We start from the raw sequence: 19280 nt of genomic DNA on the forward strand, positions 1-19280 counted from the left end.
ATGTAATCTTATGGAAAGCATTACGCCGCTGGAACTTTGACCATTGCAATAATCGATCGGAAGCTATACACAGCAAGGAATACGAATATTATACCAAGAGATCGAAAACAATACGCTGTTCGGACGTTTTGACTAGCTGTCGCACAGTGCAGACGCGTCGACCCGTCGCTCCGCATTTCGAGCGCAATTTCAGTGGTTTTTCAGTTCAGAAAATTACAGAGAGTGTTTGGTTGTGTTGCAGGAGTCAAACTGAATGATTTGATGCATAAAGTTTAATTAAACTCCCATTAGTTTGCCGGGAAACATCGATTATTCCGATCTAGAAAGAGACAGAGACAGTCGATCCGCGTTATGTTAAATATCTCCAGGTTACCGATTCCACAAAATTATAAAAAGTATACGGCTGTGTAGCGGGGATCAAAACGAGTAATTTCATGTATAAAGTTTAAATAATCTCCCAATAGTTTGCCGGGAAACATCGATAATTCCGATCTAGAAAGAGACAGAGACAGTCGATCCGCGTTATGTTAAATATCTCAAGGTTACCGATTCCACAAAATTATAAAAAGTATACGGCTGTGTAGCGGGGACCAAAACGAGTAATTTCATGTATAAAGTTTAATTAATCTCCCAATAGTTTGCCGGGAAACATCGATTATTCCGATCTAGAAAGAGACAGAGACAGTCGATCCGCGTTATGTTAAATATCTCCAGGTTACCGATTCCACAAAATTATAAAAAGTATACGGCTGTGTAGCGGGGATCAAAACGAGTAATTTCATGTATAAAGTTTAAATAATCTCCCAATAGTTTGCCGGGAAACATCGATAATTCCGATCTAGAAAGAGACAGAGACAGTCGATCCGCGTTATGTTAAATATCTCAAGGTTACCGATTCCACAAAATTATAAAAAGTATACGGCTGTGTAGCGGGGATCAAAACGAGTAATTTCGTGTATAAAGTTTAATTAATCTCCGAATAGTTTTCCGGGAAACATCGATAATTCCGATCTAGAAAGAGACAGAGACAGTCGATCCGCGTTATGTTAAATATTTCAAGGTTCCCGATTCCACAAAATTATAAAAAGTATACGGCTGTGTAGCGGGGACCAAAACGAGTAATTTCATGTATAAAGTTTAAATAATCTCCCAATAGTTTGCCGGGAAACATCGATAATTCCGATCTAGAAAGAGACAGAGACAGTCGATCCGCGTTATGTTAAATATCTCAAGGTTACCGATTCCACAAAATTATAAAAAGTATACGGCTGTGTAGCGGGGATCAAAACGAGTAATTTCGTGTATAAAGTTTAATTAATCTCCGAATAGTTTTCCGGGAAACATCGATAATTCCGATCTAGAAAGAGACAGAGACAGTCGATCCGCGTTATGTTAAATATTTCAAGGTTCCCGATTCCACAAAATTATAAAAAGTATACGGCTGTGTAGCGGGGACCAAAACGAGTAATTTCATGTATAAAGTTTAATTAATCTCCCAATAGTTTGCCGGGAAACATCGATTATTCCGATCTAGAAAGAGACAGAGACAGTCGATCCGCGTTATGTTAAATATCTCCAGGTTACCGATTCCACAAAATTATAAAAAGTATACGGCTGTGTAGCGGGGATCAAAACGAGTAATTTCATGTATAAAGTTTAAATAATCTCCCAATAGTTTGCCGGGAAACATCGATAATTCCGATCTAGAAAGAGACAGAGACAGTCGATCCGCGTTATGTTAAATATCTCAAGGTTACCGATTCCACAAAATTATAAAAAGTATACGGCTGTGTAGCGGGGATCAAAACGAGTAATTTCGTGTATAAAGTTTAATTAATCTCCGAATAGTTTTCCGGGAAACATCGATAATTCCGATCTAGAAAGAGACAGAGACAGTCGATCCGCGTTATGTTAAATATTTCAAGGTTCCCGATTCCACAAAATTATAAAAAGTATACGGCTGTGTAGCGGGGACCAAAACGAGTAATTTCATGTATAAAGTTTAAATAATCTCCCAATAGTTTGCCGGGAAACATCGATAATTCCGATCTAGAAAGAGACAGAGACAGTCGATCCGCGTTATGTTAAATATCTCAAGGTTACCGATTCCACAAAATTATAAAAAGTATACGGCTGTGTAGCGGGGATCAAAACGAGTAATTTCGTGTATAAAGTTTAATTAATCTCCGAATAGTTTTCCGGGAAACATCGATAATTCCGATCTAGAAAGAGACAGAGACAGTCGATCCGCGTTATGTTAAATATTTCAAGGTTCCCGATTCCACAAAATTATAAAAAGTATACGGCTGTGTAGCGGGGACCAAAACGAGTAATTTCATGTATAAAGTTTAAATAATCTCCCAATAGTTTGCCGGGAAACATCGATAATTCCGATCTAGAAAGAGACAGAGACAGTCGATCCGCGTTATGTTAAATATCTCAAGGTTACCGATTCCACAAAATTATAAAAAGTATACGGCTGTGTAGCGGGGATCAAAACGAGTAATTTCGTGTATAAAGTTTAATTAATCTCCGAATAGTTTTCCGGGAAACATCGATAATTCCGATCTAGAAAGAGACAGAGACAGTCGATCCGCGTTATGTTAAATATTTCAAGGTTCCCGATTCCACAAAATTATAAAAAGTATACGGCTGTGTAGCGGGGACCAAAACGAGTAATTTCATGTATAAAGTTTAATTAATCTCCCAATAGTTTGCCGGGAAACATCGATTATTCCGATCTAGAAAGAGACAGAGACAGTCGATCCGCGTTATGTTAAATATCTCCAGGTTACCGATTCCACAAAATTATAAAAAGTATACGGCTGTGTAGCGGGGATCAAAACGAGTAATTTCATGTATAAAGTTTAAATAATCTCCCAATAGTTTGCCGGGAAACATCGATAATTCCGATCTAGAAAGAGACAGAGACAGTCGATCCGCGTTATGTTAAATATCTCAAGGTTACCGATTCCACAAAATTATAAAAAGTATACGGCTGTGTAGCGGGGATCAAAACGAGTAATTTCGTGTATAAAGTTTAATTAATCTCCGAATAGTTTTCCGGGAAACATCGATAATTCCGATCTAGAAAGAGACAGAGACAGTCGATCCGCGTTATGTTAAATATTTCAAGGTTCCCGATTCCACAAAATTATAAAAAGTATACGGCTGTGTAGCGGGGACCAAAACGAGTAATTTCATGTATAAAGTTTAAATAATCTCCCAATAGTTTGCCGGGAAACATCGATAATTCCGATCTAGAAAGAGACAGAGACAGTCGATCCGCGTTATGTTAAATATCTCAAGGTTACCGATTCCACAAAATTATAAAAAGTATACGGCTGTGTAGCGGGGATCAAAACGAGTAATTTCGTGTATAAAGTTTAATTAATCTCCGAATAGTTTTCCGGGAAACATCGATAATTCCGATCTAGAAAGAGACAGAGACAGTCGATCCGCGTTATGTTAAATATTTCAAGGTTCCCGATTCCACAAAATTATAAAAAGTATACGGCTGTGTAGCGGGGACCAAAACGAGTAATTTCATGTATAAAGTTTAAATAATCTCCCAATAGTTTGCCGGGAAACATCGATAATTCCGATCTAGAAAGAGACAGAGACAGTCGATCCGCGTTATGTTAAATATCTCAAGGTTACCGATTCCACAAAATTATAAAAAGTATACGGCTGTGTAGCGGGGACCAAAACGAGTAATTTCATGTATAAAGTTTAATTAATCTCCCAATAGTTTGCCGGGAAACATCGATTATTCCGATCTAGAAAGAGACAGAGACAGTCGATCCGCGTTATGTTAAATATCTCCAGGTTACCGATTCCACAAAATTATAAAAAGTATACGGCTGTGTAGCGGGGATCAAAACGAGTAATTTCATGTATAAAGTTTAAATAATCTCCCAATAGTTTGCCGGGAAACATCGATAATTCCGATCTAGAAAGAGACAGAGACAGTCGATCCGCGTTATGTTAAATATCTCAAGGTTACCGATTCCACAAAATTATAAAAAGTATACGGCTGTGTAGCGGGGATCAAAACGAGTAATTTCGTGTATAAAGTTTAATTAATCTCCGAATAGTTTTCCGGGAAACATCGATAATTCCGATCTAGAAAGAGACAGAGACAGTCGATCCGCGTTATGTTAAATATTTCAAGGTTCCCGATTCCACAAAATTATAAAAAGTATACGGCTGTGTAGCGGGGACCAAAACGAGTAATTTCATGTATAAAGTTTAATTAATCTCCCAATAGTTTGCCGGGAAACATCGATTATTCCGATCTAGAAAGAGACAGAGACAGTCGATCCGCGTTATGTTAAATATTTCAAGGTTCCCGATTCCACAAAATTATAAAAAGTATACGGCTGTGTAGCGGGGATCAAAACGAGTAATTTCGTGTATAAAGTTTAATTAATATCCCATTACTTTGCCGGGAAACATCAATACTTCGATCGCGCGAGTGAGACAGAGAAACGAACAGTCTTTTTTTCGATTTACGGCTAAAATAAATTTTTCTCATTTTATTCAATAACATATTCTTGCTTAGATAACTTTTTTACATAGGGATTAAGCATTTAGAACGATATAATGTTTAAAATAAGGGCACTTTACTCTTGACATTTTACGGTTTTTTCAATTTTCTGAAAAATCCTATCATTAGATTTTTTTAAAAATACGATAATCTTGCATAACTAACGTTTCTACATAGGGATTAAGCATTTAGAACGAAATCTAATGTCAGAAAATGGCACTTTACTCTTGACATTTTTCGGTTTTTTCAATTTTCTGGAAAATCCTATCATTAGATTTTTTTTAAAATACGATATTCTTGCTTAACTAACGTTTTTACATAGGGATTAAGCATTTAGAACGAAATCTAATGTAGGAAAATGGTACTTTACTCTTGACCGGTACGTTGGGACTTTGAAAATATTCGGGCGTTCCAATCGCTCGTCTGTTGCATCATAGCGCGTCTCGGCGCAATCGACCGATTCGCTCGACCCATTATTTTCGATTTACGGCTAAAATAAATTTTTCTCATTTTATTCAATAACATATTCTTGCTTAGATAACTTTTTTACATAGGGATTAAGCATTTAGAACGATATAATGTTTAAAATAAGGGCACTTTACTCTTGACATTTTACGGTTTTTTCAATTTTCTGAAAAATCCTATCATTAGATTTTTTTAAAAATACGATAATCTTGCATAACTAACGTTTCTACATAGGGATTAAGCATTTAGAACGAAATCTAATGTCAGAAAATGGCACTTTACTCTTGACATTTTTCGGTTTTTTCAATTTTCTGGAAAATCCTATCATTAGATTTTTTTTAAAATACGATATTCTTGCTTAACTAACGTTTTTACATAGGGATTAAGCATTTAGAACGAAATCTAATGTAGGAAAATGGTACTTTACTCTTGACCGGTACGTTGGGACTTTGAAAATATTCGGGCGTTCCAATCGCTCGTCTGTTGCATCATAGCGCGTCTCGGCGCAATCGACCGATTCGCTCGACCCATTATTTTCGATTTACGGCTAAAATAAATTTTTCTCATTTTATTCAATAACATATTCTTGCTTAGATAACTTTTTTACATAGGGATTAAGCATTTAGAACGATATAATGTTTAAAATAAGGGCACTTTACTCTTGACATTTTACGGTTTTTTCAATTTTCTGAAAAATCCTATCATTAGATTTTTTTAAAAATACGATAATCTTGCTTAACTAACGTTTCTACATAGGGATTAAGCATTTAGAACGAAATCTAATGTCAGAAAATGGCACTTTACTCTTGACATTTTTCGGTTTTTTCAATTTTCTGGAAAATCCTATCATTAGATTTTTTTAAAAATACGATATTCTTGCTTAACTAACGTTTTTACATAGGGATTAAGCATTTAGAACGAAATCTAATGTAGGAAAATGGTACTTTACTCTTGACCGGTACGTTGGGACTTTGAAAATATTCGGGCGTTCCAATCGCTCGTCTGTTGCATCATAGCGCGTCTCGGCGCAATCGACCGATTCGCTCGACCCATTATTTTCGATTTACGGCTAAAATAAATTTTTCTCATTTTATTCAATAACATATTCTTGCTTAGATAACTTTTTTACATAGGGATTAAGCATTTAGAACGATATAATGTTTAAAATAAGGGCACTTTACTCTTGACATTTTACGGTTTTTTCAATTTTCTGAAAAATCCTACCATTAGATTTTTTTAAAAATACGATATTCTTGCTTAACTAACGTTTCTACATAGGGATTAAGCATTTAGAACGAAATCTAATGTCAGAAAATGGCACTTTACTCTTGACATTTTTCGGTTTTTTCAATTTTCTGGAAAATCCTATCATTAGATTTTTTTAAAAATACGATATTCTTGCTTAACTAACGTTTTTACATAGGGATTAAGCATTTAGAACGAAATCTAATGTAGGAAAATGGTACTTTACTCTTGATCGGTACGTTGGGACTTTGAAAATATTCGGGCGTTCCAATCGCTCGTCTGTTGCATCATAGCGCGTCTCGGCGCAATCGACCGATTCGCTCGACCCATTATTTTCGATTTACGGCTAAAATAAATTTTTCTCATTTTATTCAATAACATATTCTTGCTTAGATAACTTTTTTACATAGGGATTAAGCATTTAGAACGATATAATGTTTAAAATAAGGGCACTTTACTCTTGACATTTTACGGTTTTTTCAATTTTCTGAAAAATCCTACCATTAGATTTTTTTAAAAATACGATATTCTTGCTTAACTAACGTTTCTACATAGGGATTAAGCATTTAGAACGAAATCTAATGTCAGAAAATGGCACTTTACTCTTGACATTTTTCGGTTTTTTCAATTTTCTGGAAAATCCTATCATTAGATTTTTTTAAAAATACGATATTCTTGCTTAACTAACGTTTTTACATAGGGATTAAGCATTTAGAACGAAATCTAATGTAGGAAAATGGTACTTTACTCTTGACCGGTACGTTGGGACTTTGAAAATATTCGGGCGTTCCAATCGCTCGTCTGTTGCATCATAGCGCGTCTCGGCGCAATCGACCGATTCGCTCGACCCATTATTTTCGATTTACGGCTAAAATAAATTTTTCTCATTTTATTCAATAACATATTCTTGCTTAGATAACTTTTTTACATAGGGATTAAGCATTTAGAACGATATAATGTTTAAAATAAGGGCACTTTACTCTTGACATTTTACGGTTTTTTCAATTTTCTGAAAAATCCTACCATTAGATTTTTTTAAAAATACGATATTCTTGCTTAACTAACGTTTCTACATAGGGATTAAGCATTTAGAACGAAATCTAATGTCAGAAAATGGCACTTTACTCTTGACATTTTTCGGTTTTTTCAATTTTCTGGAAAATCCTATCATTAGATTTTTTTTAAAATACGATATTCTTGCTTAACTAACGTTTTTACATAGGGATTAAGCATTTAGAACGAAATCTAATGTAGGAAAATGGTACTTTACTCTTGACCGGTACGTTGGGACTTTGAAAATATTCGGGCGTTCCAATCGCTCGTCTGTTGCATCATAGCGCGTCTCGGCGCAATCGACCGATTCGCTCGACCCATTATTTTCGATTTACGGCTAAAATAAATTTTTCTCATTTTATTCAATAACATATTCTTGCTTAGATAACTTTTTTACATAGGGATTAAGCATTTAGAACGATATAATGTTTAAAATAAGGGCACTTTACTCTTGACATTTTACGGTTTTTTCAATTTTCTGAAAAATCCTATCATTAGATTTTTTTAAAAATACGATAATCTTGCTTAACTAACGTTTCTACATAGGGATTAAGCATTTAGAACGAAATCTAATGTCAGAAAATGGCACTTTACTCTTGACATTTTTCGGTTTTTTCAATTTTCTGGAAAATCCTATCATTAGATTTTTTTAAAAATACGATATTCTTGCTTAACTAACGTTTTTACATAGGGATTAAGCATTTAGAACGAAATCTAATGTAGGAAAATGGTACTTTACTCTTGACCGGTACGTTGGGACTTTGAAAATATTCGGGCGTTCCAATCGCTCGTCTGTTGCATCATAGCGCGTCTCGGCGCAATCGACCGATTCGCTCGACCCATTATTTTCGATTTACGGCTAAAATAAATTTTTCTCATTTTATTCAATAACATATTCTTGCTTAGATAACTTTTTTACATAGGGATTAAGCATTTAGAACGATATAATGTTTAAAATAAGGGCACTTTACTCTTGACATTTTACGGTTTTTTCAATTTTCTGAAAAATCCTACCATTAGATTTTTTTAAAAATACGATATTCTTGCTTAACTAACGTTTCTACATAGGGATTAAGCATTTAGAACGAAATCTAATGTCAGAAAATGGCACTTTACTCTTGACATTTTTCGGTTTTTTCAATTTTCTGGAAAATCCTATCATTAGATTTTTTTAAAAATACGATATTCTTGCTTAACTAACGTTTTTACATAGGGATTAAGCATCTAGAACGAAATCTAATGTAGGAAAATGGTACTTTACTCTTGATCGGTACGTTGGGACTTTGAAAATATTCGGGCGTTCCAATCGCTCGTCTGTTGCATCATAGCGCGTCTCGGCGCAATCGACCGATTCGCTCGACCCATTATTTTCGATTTACGGCTAAAATAAATTTTTCTCATTTTATTCAATAACATATTCTTGCTTAGATAACTTTTTTACATAGGGATTAAGCATTTAGAACGATATAATGTTTAAAATAAGGGCACTTTACTCTTGACATTTTACGGTTTTTTCAATTTTCTGAAAAATCCTACCATTAGATTTTTTTAAAAATACGATATTCTTGCTTAACTAACGTTTCTACATAGGGATTAAGCATTTAGAACGAAATCTAATGTCAGAAAATGGCACTTTACTCTTGACATTTTTCGGTTTTTTCAATTTTCTGGAAAATCCTATCATTAGATTTTTTTAAAAATACGATATTCTTGCTTAACTAACGTTTTTACATAGGGATTAAGCATTTAGAACGAAATCTAATGTAGGAAAATGGTACTTTACTCTTGACCGGTACGTTGGGACTTTGAAAATATTCGGGCGTTCCAATCGCTCGTCTGTTGCATCATAGCGCGTCTCGGCGCAATCGACCGATTCGCTCGACCCATTATTTTCGATTTACGGCTAAAATAAATTTTTCTCATTTTATTCAATAACATATTCTTGCTTAGATAACTTTTTTACATAGGGATTAAGCATTTAGAACGATATAATGTTTAAAATAAGGGCACTTTACTCTTGACATTTTACGGTTTTTTCAATTTTCTGAAAAATCCTACCATTAGATTTTTTTAAAAATACGATATTCTTGCTTAACTAACGTTTCTACATAGGGATTAAGCATTTAGAACGAAATCTAATGTCAGAAAATGGCACTTTACTCTTGACATTTTTCGGTTTTTTCAATTTTCTGGAAAATCCTATCATTAGATTTTTTTTAAAATACGATATTCTTGCTTAACTAACGTTTTTACATAGGGATTAAGCATTTAGAACGAAATCTAATGTAGGAAAATGGTACTTTACTCTTGACCGGTACGTTGGGACTTTGAAAATATTCGGGCGTTCCAATCGCTCGTCTGTTGCATCATAGCGCGTCTCGGCGCAATCGACCGATTCGCTCGACCCATTATTTTCGATTTACGGCTAAAATAAATTTTTCTCATTTTATTCAATAACATATTCTTGCTTAGATAACTTTTTTACATAGGGATTAAGCATTTAGAACGATATAATGTTTAAAATAAGGGCACTTTACTCTTGACATTTTACGGTTTTTTCAATTTTCTGAAAAATCCTATCATTAGATTTTTTTAAAAATACGATAATCTTGCTTAACTAACGTTTCTACATAGGGATTAAGCATTTAGAACGAAATCTAATGTCAGAAAATGGCACTTTACTCTTGACATTTTTCGGTTTTTTCAATTTTCTGGAAAATCCTATCATTAGATTTTTTTAAAAATACGATATTCTTGCTTAACTAACGTTTTTACATAGGGATTAAGCATTTAGAACGAAATCTAATGTAGGAAAATGGTACTTTACTCTTGACCGGTACGTTGGGACTTTGAAAATATTCGGGCGTTCCAATCGCTCGTCTGTTGCATCATAGCGCGTCTCGGCGCAATCGACCGATTCGCTCGACCCATTATTTTCGATTTACGGCTAAAATAAATTTTTCTCATTTTATTCAATAACATATTCTTGCTTAGATAACTTTTTTACATAGGGATTAAGCATTTAGAACGATATAATGTTTAAAATAAGGGCACTTTACTCTTGACATTTTACGGTTTTTTCAATTTTCTGAAAAATCCTACCATTAGATTTTTTTAAAAATACGATATTCTTGCTTAACTAACGTTTCTACATAGGGATTAAGCATTTAGAACGAAATCTAATGTCAGAAAATGGCACTTTACTCTTGACATTTTTCGGTTTTTTCAATTTTCTGGAAAATCCTATCATTAGATTTTTTTAAAAATACGATATTCTTGCTTAACTAACGTTTTTACATAGGGATTAAGCATTTAGAACGAAATCTAATGTAGGAAAATGGTACTTTACTCTTGATCGGTACGTTGGGACTTTGAAAATATTCGGGCGTTCCAATCGCTCGTCTGTTGCATCATAGCGCGTCTCGGCGCAATCGACCGATTCGCTCGACCCATTATTTTCGATTTACGGCTAAAATAAATTTTTCTCATTTTATTCAATAACATATTCTTGCTTAGATAACTTTTTTACATAGGGATTAAGCATTTAGAACGATATAATGTTTAAAATAAGGGCACTTTACTCTTGACATTTTACGGTTTTTTCAATTTTCTGAAAAATCCTACCATTAGATTTTTTTAAAAATACGATATTCTTGCTTAACTAACGTTTCTACATAGGGATTAAGCATTTAGAACGAAATCTAATGTCAGAAAATGGCACTTTACTCTTGACATTTTTCGGTTTTTTCAATTTTCTGGAAAATCCTATCATTAGATTTTTTTAAAAATACGATATTCTTGCTTAACTAACGTTTTTACATAGGGATTAAGCATTTAGAACGAAATCTAATGTAGGAAAATGGTACTTTACTCTTGACCGGTACGTTGGGACTTTGAAAATATTCGGGCGTTCCAATCGCTCGTCTGTTGCATCATAGCGCGTCTCGGCGCAATCGACCGATTCGCTCGACCCATTATTTTCGATTTACGGCTAAAATAAATTTTTCTCATTTTATTCAATAACATATTCTTGCTTAGATAACTTTTTTACATAGGGATTAAGCATTTAGAACGATATAATGTTTAAAATAAGGGCACTTTACTCTTGACATTTTACGGTTTTTTCAATTTTCTGAAAAATCCTACCATTAGATTTTTTTAAAAATACGATATTCTTGCTTAACTAACGTTTCTACATAGGGATTAAGCATTTAGAACGAAATCTAATGTCAGAAAATGGCACTTTACTCTTGACATTTTTCGGTTTTTTCAATTTTCTGGAAAATCCTATCATTAGATTTTTTTAAAAATACGATATTCTTGCTTAACTAACGTTTTTACATAGGGATTAAGCATCTAGAACGAAATCTAATGTAGGAAAATGGTACTTTACTCTTGATCGGTACGTTGGGACTTTGAAAATATTCGGGCGTTCCAATCGCTCGTCTGTTGCATCATAGCGCGTCTCGGCGCAATCGACCGATTCGCTCGACCCATTATTTTCGATTTACGGCTAAAATAAATTTTTCTCATTTTATTCAATAACATATTCTTGCTTAGATAACTTTTTTACATAGGGATTAAGCATTTAGAACGATATAATGTTTAAAATAAGGGCACTTTACTCTTGACATTTTACGGTTTTTTCAATTTTCTGAAAAATCCTACCATTAGATTTTTTTAAAAATACGATATTCTTGCTTAACTAACGTTTCTACATAGGGATTAAGCATTTAGAACGAAATCTAATGTCAGAAAATGGCACTTTACTCTTGACATTTTTCGGTTTTTTCAATTTTCTGGAAAATCCTATCATTAGATTTTTTTAAAAATACGATATTCTTGCTTAACTAACGTTTTTACATAGGGATTAAGCATTTAGAACGAAATCTAATGTAGGAAAATGGTACTTTACTCTTGACCGGTACGTTGGGACTTTGAAAATATTCGGGCGTTCCAATCGCTCGTCTGTTGCATCATAGCGCGTCTCGGCGCAATCGACCGATTCGCTCGACCCATTATTTTCGATTTACGGCTAAAATAAATTTTTCTCATTTTATTCAATAACATATTCTTGCTTAGATAACTTTTTTACATAGGGATTAAGCATTTAGAACGATATAATGTTTAAAATAAGGGCACTTTACTCTTGACATTTTACGGTTTTTTCAATTTTCTGAAAAATCCTACCATTAGATTTTTTTAAAAATACGATATTCTTGCTTAACTAACGTTTCTACATAGGGATTAAGCATTTAGAACGAAATCTAATGTCAGAAAATGGCACTTTACTCTTGACATTTTTCGGTTTTTTCAATTTTCTGGAAAATCCTATCATTAGATTTTTTTTAAAATACGATATTCTTGCTTAACTAACGTTTTTACATAGGGATTAAGCATTTAGAACGAAATCTAATGTAGGAAAATGGTACTTTACTCTTGACCGGTACGTTGGGACTTTGAAAATATTCGGGCGTTCCAATCGCTCGTCTGTTGCATCATAGCGCGTCTCGGCGCAATCGACCGATTCGCTCGACCCATTATTTTCGATTTACGGCTAAAATAAATTTTTCTCATTTTATTCAATAACATATTCTTGCTTAGATAACTTTTTTACATAGGGATTAAGCATTTAGAACGATATAATGTTTAAAATAAGGGCACTTTACTCTTGACATTTTACGGTTTTTTCAATTTTCTGAAAAATCCTATCATTAGATTTTTTTAAAAATACGATAATCTTGCTTAACTAACGTTTCTACATAGGGATTAAGCATTTAGAACGAAATCTAATGTCAGAAAATGGCACTTTACTCTTGACATTTTTCGGTTTTTTCAATTTTCTGGAAAATCCTATCATTAGATTTTTTTAAAAATACGATATTCTTGCTTAACTAACGTTTTTACATAGGGATTAAGCATTTAGAACGAAATCTAATGTAGGAAAATGGTACTTTACTCTTGACCGGTACGTTGGGACTTTGAAAATATTCGGGCGTTCCAATCGCTCGTCTGTTGCATCATAGCGCGTCTCGGCGCAATCGACCGATTCGCTCGACCCATTATTTTCGATTTACGGCTAAAATAAATTTTTCTCATTTTATTCAATAACATATTCTTGCTTAGATAACTTTTTTACATAGGGATTAAGCATTTAGAACGATATAATGTTTAAAATAAGGGCACTTTACTCTTGACATTTTACGGTTTTTTCAATTTTCTGAAAAATCCTACCATTAGATTTTTTTAAAAATACGATATTCTTGCTTAACTAACGTTTCTACATAGGGATTAAGCATTTAGAACGAAATCTAATGTCAGAAAATGGCACTTTACTCTTGACATTTTTCGGTTTTTTCAATTTTCTGGAAAATCCTATCATTAGATTTTTTTAAAAATACGATATTCTTGCTTAACTAACGTTTTTACATAGGGATTAAGCATTTAGAACGAAATCTAATGTAGGAAAATGGTACTTTACTCTTGATCGGTACGTTGGGACTTTGAAAATATTCGGGCGTTCCAATCGCTCGTCTGTTGCATCATAGCGCGTCTCGGCGCAATCGACCGATTCGCTCGACCCATTATTTTCGATTTACGGCTAAAATAAATTTTTCTCATTTTATTCAATAACATATTCTTGCTTAGATAACTTTTTTACATAGGGATTAAGCATTTAGAACGATATAATGTTTAAAATAAGGGCACTTTACTCTTGACATTTTACGGTTTTTTCAATTTTCTGAAAAATCCTACCATTAGATTTTTTTAAAAATACGATATTCTTGCTTAACTAACGTTTCTACATAGGGATTAAGCATTTAGAACGAAATCTAATGTCAGAAAATGGCACTTTACTCTTGACATTTTTCGGTTTTTTCAATTTTCTGGAAAATCCTATCATTAGATTTTTTTAAAAATACGATATTCTTGCTTAACTAACGTTTTTACATAGGGATTAAGCATTTAGAACGAAATCTAATGTAGGAAAATGGTACTTTACTCTTGACCGGTACGTTGGGACTTTGAAAATATTCGGGCGTTCCAATCGCTCGTCTGTTGCATCATAGCGCGTCTCGGCGCAATCGACCGATTCGCTCGACCCATTATTTTCGATTTACGGCTAAAATAAATTTTTCTCATTTTATTCAATAACATATTCTTGCTTAGATAACTTTTTTACATAGGGATTAAGCATTTAGAACGATATAATGTTTAAAATAAGGGCACTTTACTCTTGACATTTTACGGTTTTTTCAATTTTCTGAAAAATCCTACCATTAGATTTTTTTAAAAATACGATATTCTTGCTTAACTAACGTTTCTACATAGGGATTAAGCATTTAGAACGAAATCTAATGTCAGAAAATGGCACTTTACTCTTGACATTTTTCGGTTTTTTCAATTTTCTGGAAAATCCTATCATTAGATTTTTTTTAAAATACGATATTCTTGCTTAACTAACGTTTTTACATAGGGATTAAGCATTTAGAACGAAATCTAATGTAGGAAAATGGTACTTTACTCTTGACCGGTACGTTGGGACTTTGAAAATATTCGGGCGTTCCAATCGCTCGTCTGTTGCATCATAGCGCGTCTCGGCGCAATCGACCGATTCGCTCGACCCATTATTTTCGATTTACGGCTAAAATAAATTTTTCTCATTTTATTCAATAACATATTCTTGCTTAGATAACTTTTTTACATAGGGATTAAGCATTTAGAACGATATAATGTTTAAAATAAGGGCACTTTACTCTTGACATTTTACGGTTTTTTCAATTTTCTGAAAAATCCTACCATTAGATTTTTTTAAAAATACGATATTCTTGCTTAACTAACGTTTCTACATAGGGATTAAGCATTTAGAACGAAATCTAATGTCAGAAAATGGCACTTTACTCTTGACATTTTTCGGTTTTTTCAATTTTCTGAAAAATCCTATCATTAGATTTTTTTAAAAATACGATATTCTTGCTTAACTAACGTTTTTACATAGGGATTAAGCATTTAGAACGAAATCTAATGTAGGAAAATGGTACTTTACTCTTGACCGGTACGTTGGGACTTTGAAAATATTCGGGCGTTCCAATCGCTCGTCTGTTGCATCATAGCGCGTCTCGGCGCAATCGACCGATTCGCTCGACCCATTATTTTCGATTTACGGCTAAAATAAATTTTTCTCATTTTATTCAATAACATATTCTTGCTTAGATAACTTTTTTACATAGGGATTAAGCATTTAGAACGATATAATGTTTAAAATAAGGGCACTTTACTCTTGACATTTTACGGTTTTTTCAATTTTCTGAAAAATCCTACCATTAGATTTTTTTAAAAATACGATATTCTTGCTTAACTAACGTTTCTACATAGGGATTAAGCATTTAGAACGAAATCTAATGTCAGAAAATGGCACTTTACTCTTGACATTTTTCGGTTTTTTCAATTTTCTGGAAAATCCTATCATTAGATTTTTTTAAAAATACGATATTCTTGCTTAACTAACGTTTTTACATAGGGATTAAGCATTTAGAACGAAATCTAATGTAGGAAAATGGTACTTTACTCTTGACCGGTACGTTGGGACTTTGAAAATATTCGGGCGTTCCAATCGCTCGTCTGTTGCATCATAGCGCGTCTCGGCGCAATCGACCGATTCGCTCGACCCATTATTTTCGATTTACGGCTAAAATAAATTTTTCTCATTTTATTCAATAACATATTCTTGCTTAGATAACTTTTTTACATAGGGATTAAGCATTTAGAACGATATAATGTTTAAAATAAGGGCACTTTACTCTTGACATTTTACGGTTTTTTCAATTTTCTGAAAAATCCTACCATTAGATTTTTTTAAAAATACGATATTCTTGCTTAACTAACGTTTCTACATAGGGATTAAGCATTTAGAACGAAATCTAATGTCAGAAAATGGCACTTTACTCTTGACATTTTTCGGTTTTTTCAATTTTCTGGAAAATCCTATCATTAGATTTGTTTAAAAATACGATATTCTTGCTTAACTAACGTTTTTACATAGGGATTAAGCATTTAGAACGAAATCTAATGTAGGAAAATGGTACTTTACTCTTGACCGGTACGTTGGGACTTTGAAAATATTCGGGCGTTCCAATCGCTCGTCTGTTGCATCATAGCGCGTCTCGGCGCAATCGACCGATTCGCTCGACCCATTATTTTCGATTTACGGCTAAAATAAATTTTTCTCATTTTATTCAATAACATATTCTTGCTTAGATAACTTTTTTACATAGGGATTAAGCATTTAGAACGATATAATGTTTAAAATAAGGGCACTTTACTCTTGACATTTTACGGTTTTTTCAATTTTCTGAAAAATCCTATCATTAGATTTTTTTAAAAATACGATAATCTTGCTTAACTAACGTTTCTACATAGGGATTAAGCATTTAGAACGAAATCTAATGTCAGAAAATGGCACTTTACTCTTGACATTTTTCGGTTTTTTCAATTTTCTGGAAAATCCTATCATTAGATTTTTTTTAAAATACGATATTCTTGCTTAACTAACGTTTTTACATAGGGATTAAGCATTTAGAACGAAATCTAATGTAGGAAAATGGTACTTTACTCTTGACCGGTACGTTGGGACTTTGAAAATATTCGGGCGTTCCAATCGCTCGTCTGTTGCATCATAGCGCGTCTCGGCGCAATCGACCGATTCGCTCGACCCATTATTTTCGATTTACGGCTAAAATAAATTTTTCTCATTTTATTCAATAACATATTCTTGCTTAGATAACTTTTTTACATAGGGATTAAGCATTTAGAACGATATAATGTTTAAAATAAGGGCACTTTACTCTTGACATTTTACGGTTTTTTCAATTTTCTGAAAAATCCTATCATTAGATTTTTTTAAAAATACGATAATCTTGCATAACTAACGTTTCTACATAGGGATTAAGCATTTAGAACGAAATCTAATGTCAGAAAATGGCACTTTACTCTTGACATTTTTCGGTTTTTTCAATTTTCTGGAAAATCCTATCATTAGATTTTTTTAAAAATACGATATTCTTGCTTAACTAACGTTTTTACATAGGGATTAAGCATTTAGAACGAAATCTAATGTAGGAAAATGGTACTTTACTCTTGATCGGTACGTTGGGACTTTGAAAATATTCGGGCGTTCCAATCGCTCGTCTGTTGCATCATGGCGCGTCTCGGCGCAATCGACCGATTCGCTCGACCCATTATTTTCGATTTACGGCTAAAATAAATTTTTCTAATTTTTTTCAATAACATATTCTTGCTTAAATAACTTTTTTACATAGGGATTAAGCATTTAGAACGATACATTGTTTAAAATAATGGCACTTTACTCTTGACATTTTACGGTTTTTTCAATTTTCTGAAAAATCCTATCATTAGATTTTTTTAAAAATACGATATTCTTGCTTAACTAACGTTTCTACATAGGGATTAAGCATTTAGAACGAAATCTAATGTCAGAAAATGGCACTTTACTCTTGACATTTTTCGGTTTTTTCAATTTTCTGGAAAATCCTATCATTAGATTTTTTTAAAAATACGATATTCTTGCTTAACTAACGTTTTTACATAGGGATTAAGCATTTAGAACGAAATCTAATGTAGGAAAATGGTACTTTACTCTTGACCGGTACGTTGGGACTTTGAAAATATTCGGGCGTTCCAATCGCTCGTCTGTTGCATCATAGCGCGTCTCGGCGCAATCGACCGATTCGCTCGACCCATTATTTTCGATTTACGGCTAAAATAAATTTTTCTCATTTTATTCAATAACATATTCTTGCTTAGATAACTTTTTTACATAGGGATTAAGCATTTAGAACGATACATTGTTTAAAATAATGGCACTTTACTCTTGACATTTTACGGTTTTTTCAATTTTCTGAAAAATCCTATCATTAGATTTTTTTAAAAATACGATATTCTTGCTTAACTAACGTTTTTACATAGGGATTAAGCATTTAGAACGAAATCTAATGTAGGAAAATGGTACTTTACTCTTGACCGGTACGTTGGGACTTTGAAAATATTCGGGCGTTCCAATCGCTCGTCTGTTGCATCATAGCGCGTCTCGGCGCAATCGACCGATTCGCTCGACCCATTATTTTCGATTTACGGCTAAAATAAATTTTTCTAATTTTTTTCGATTACATATTCTTGCTTAAATAACTTTTTTACATAGGGATTAAGCATTTAGAACGACATGTTGTTTAAAATAATGGTACTTTACTCTTGTGATTTTTCGGTTTTTTTTGATTATTTTGAAAAATAAATTTTTGTAATTTTTTTAAATGCGATATTCGTGATCAGTGAACGATTTCACATTTGGATTAAGCATTTAGAATCGTGCGGACGCGTTATTAAAAAAGTTTACTCGATGCGATGGGACTTTAAAAAGTTTGTGAAAATTTTCATATTGGGAAAAAATGTGTAATTTTTTGTCTAGTTTACGGTAGTGTAATTTATTTTAATGTTTACTATAAAAATTTTTTTCGTTCGTTCACGCGCTATGTTACAACAGCACGGCCGGGCGGTCTGTTGCCGCAGCGGTTTACACTCATAAGCGCGCGTGCTATTCGGCCGGCGGCGCCGGCGTCCTTGCCGGCCGTTCGGTATCTATAAGAGATACACGGTCCGTGCGAGGCGGACGGAGCAGAGCGGGTTTTGGGCCAATTCTACGATCTCGGTCGAGAAGCTGTCTCAGAGCTCCTTCGGGGCTTCGGTCCTGACTGTTTCGTGCCGTTTACGTTACGGACTTTTCTCCACACAGCGTGGCCACGGGTCGGTGTCTTTGACCGAATGGCCCATATGTGGCAAGCCCTACGGGGTTGGTTACCCGTATGCACTTTGTATGTATACTCGTACTCACTGAGCAATCGACTCTTCTGTCCGAGCGATGGAAAAATTTTTTAAAATGCATCTGTAAGATTTG

The sequence above is a fragment of the Megalopta genalis genome, chromosome 9, assembly GCF_051020955.1.
Source record: "Megalopta genalis isolate 19385.01 chromosome 9, iyMegGena1_principal, whole genome shotgun sequence".
In the NCBI taxonomy this organism is placed as follows: domain Eukaryota; kingdom Metazoa; phylum Arthropoda; class Insecta; order Hymenoptera; family Halictidae; genus Megalopta; species Megalopta genalis.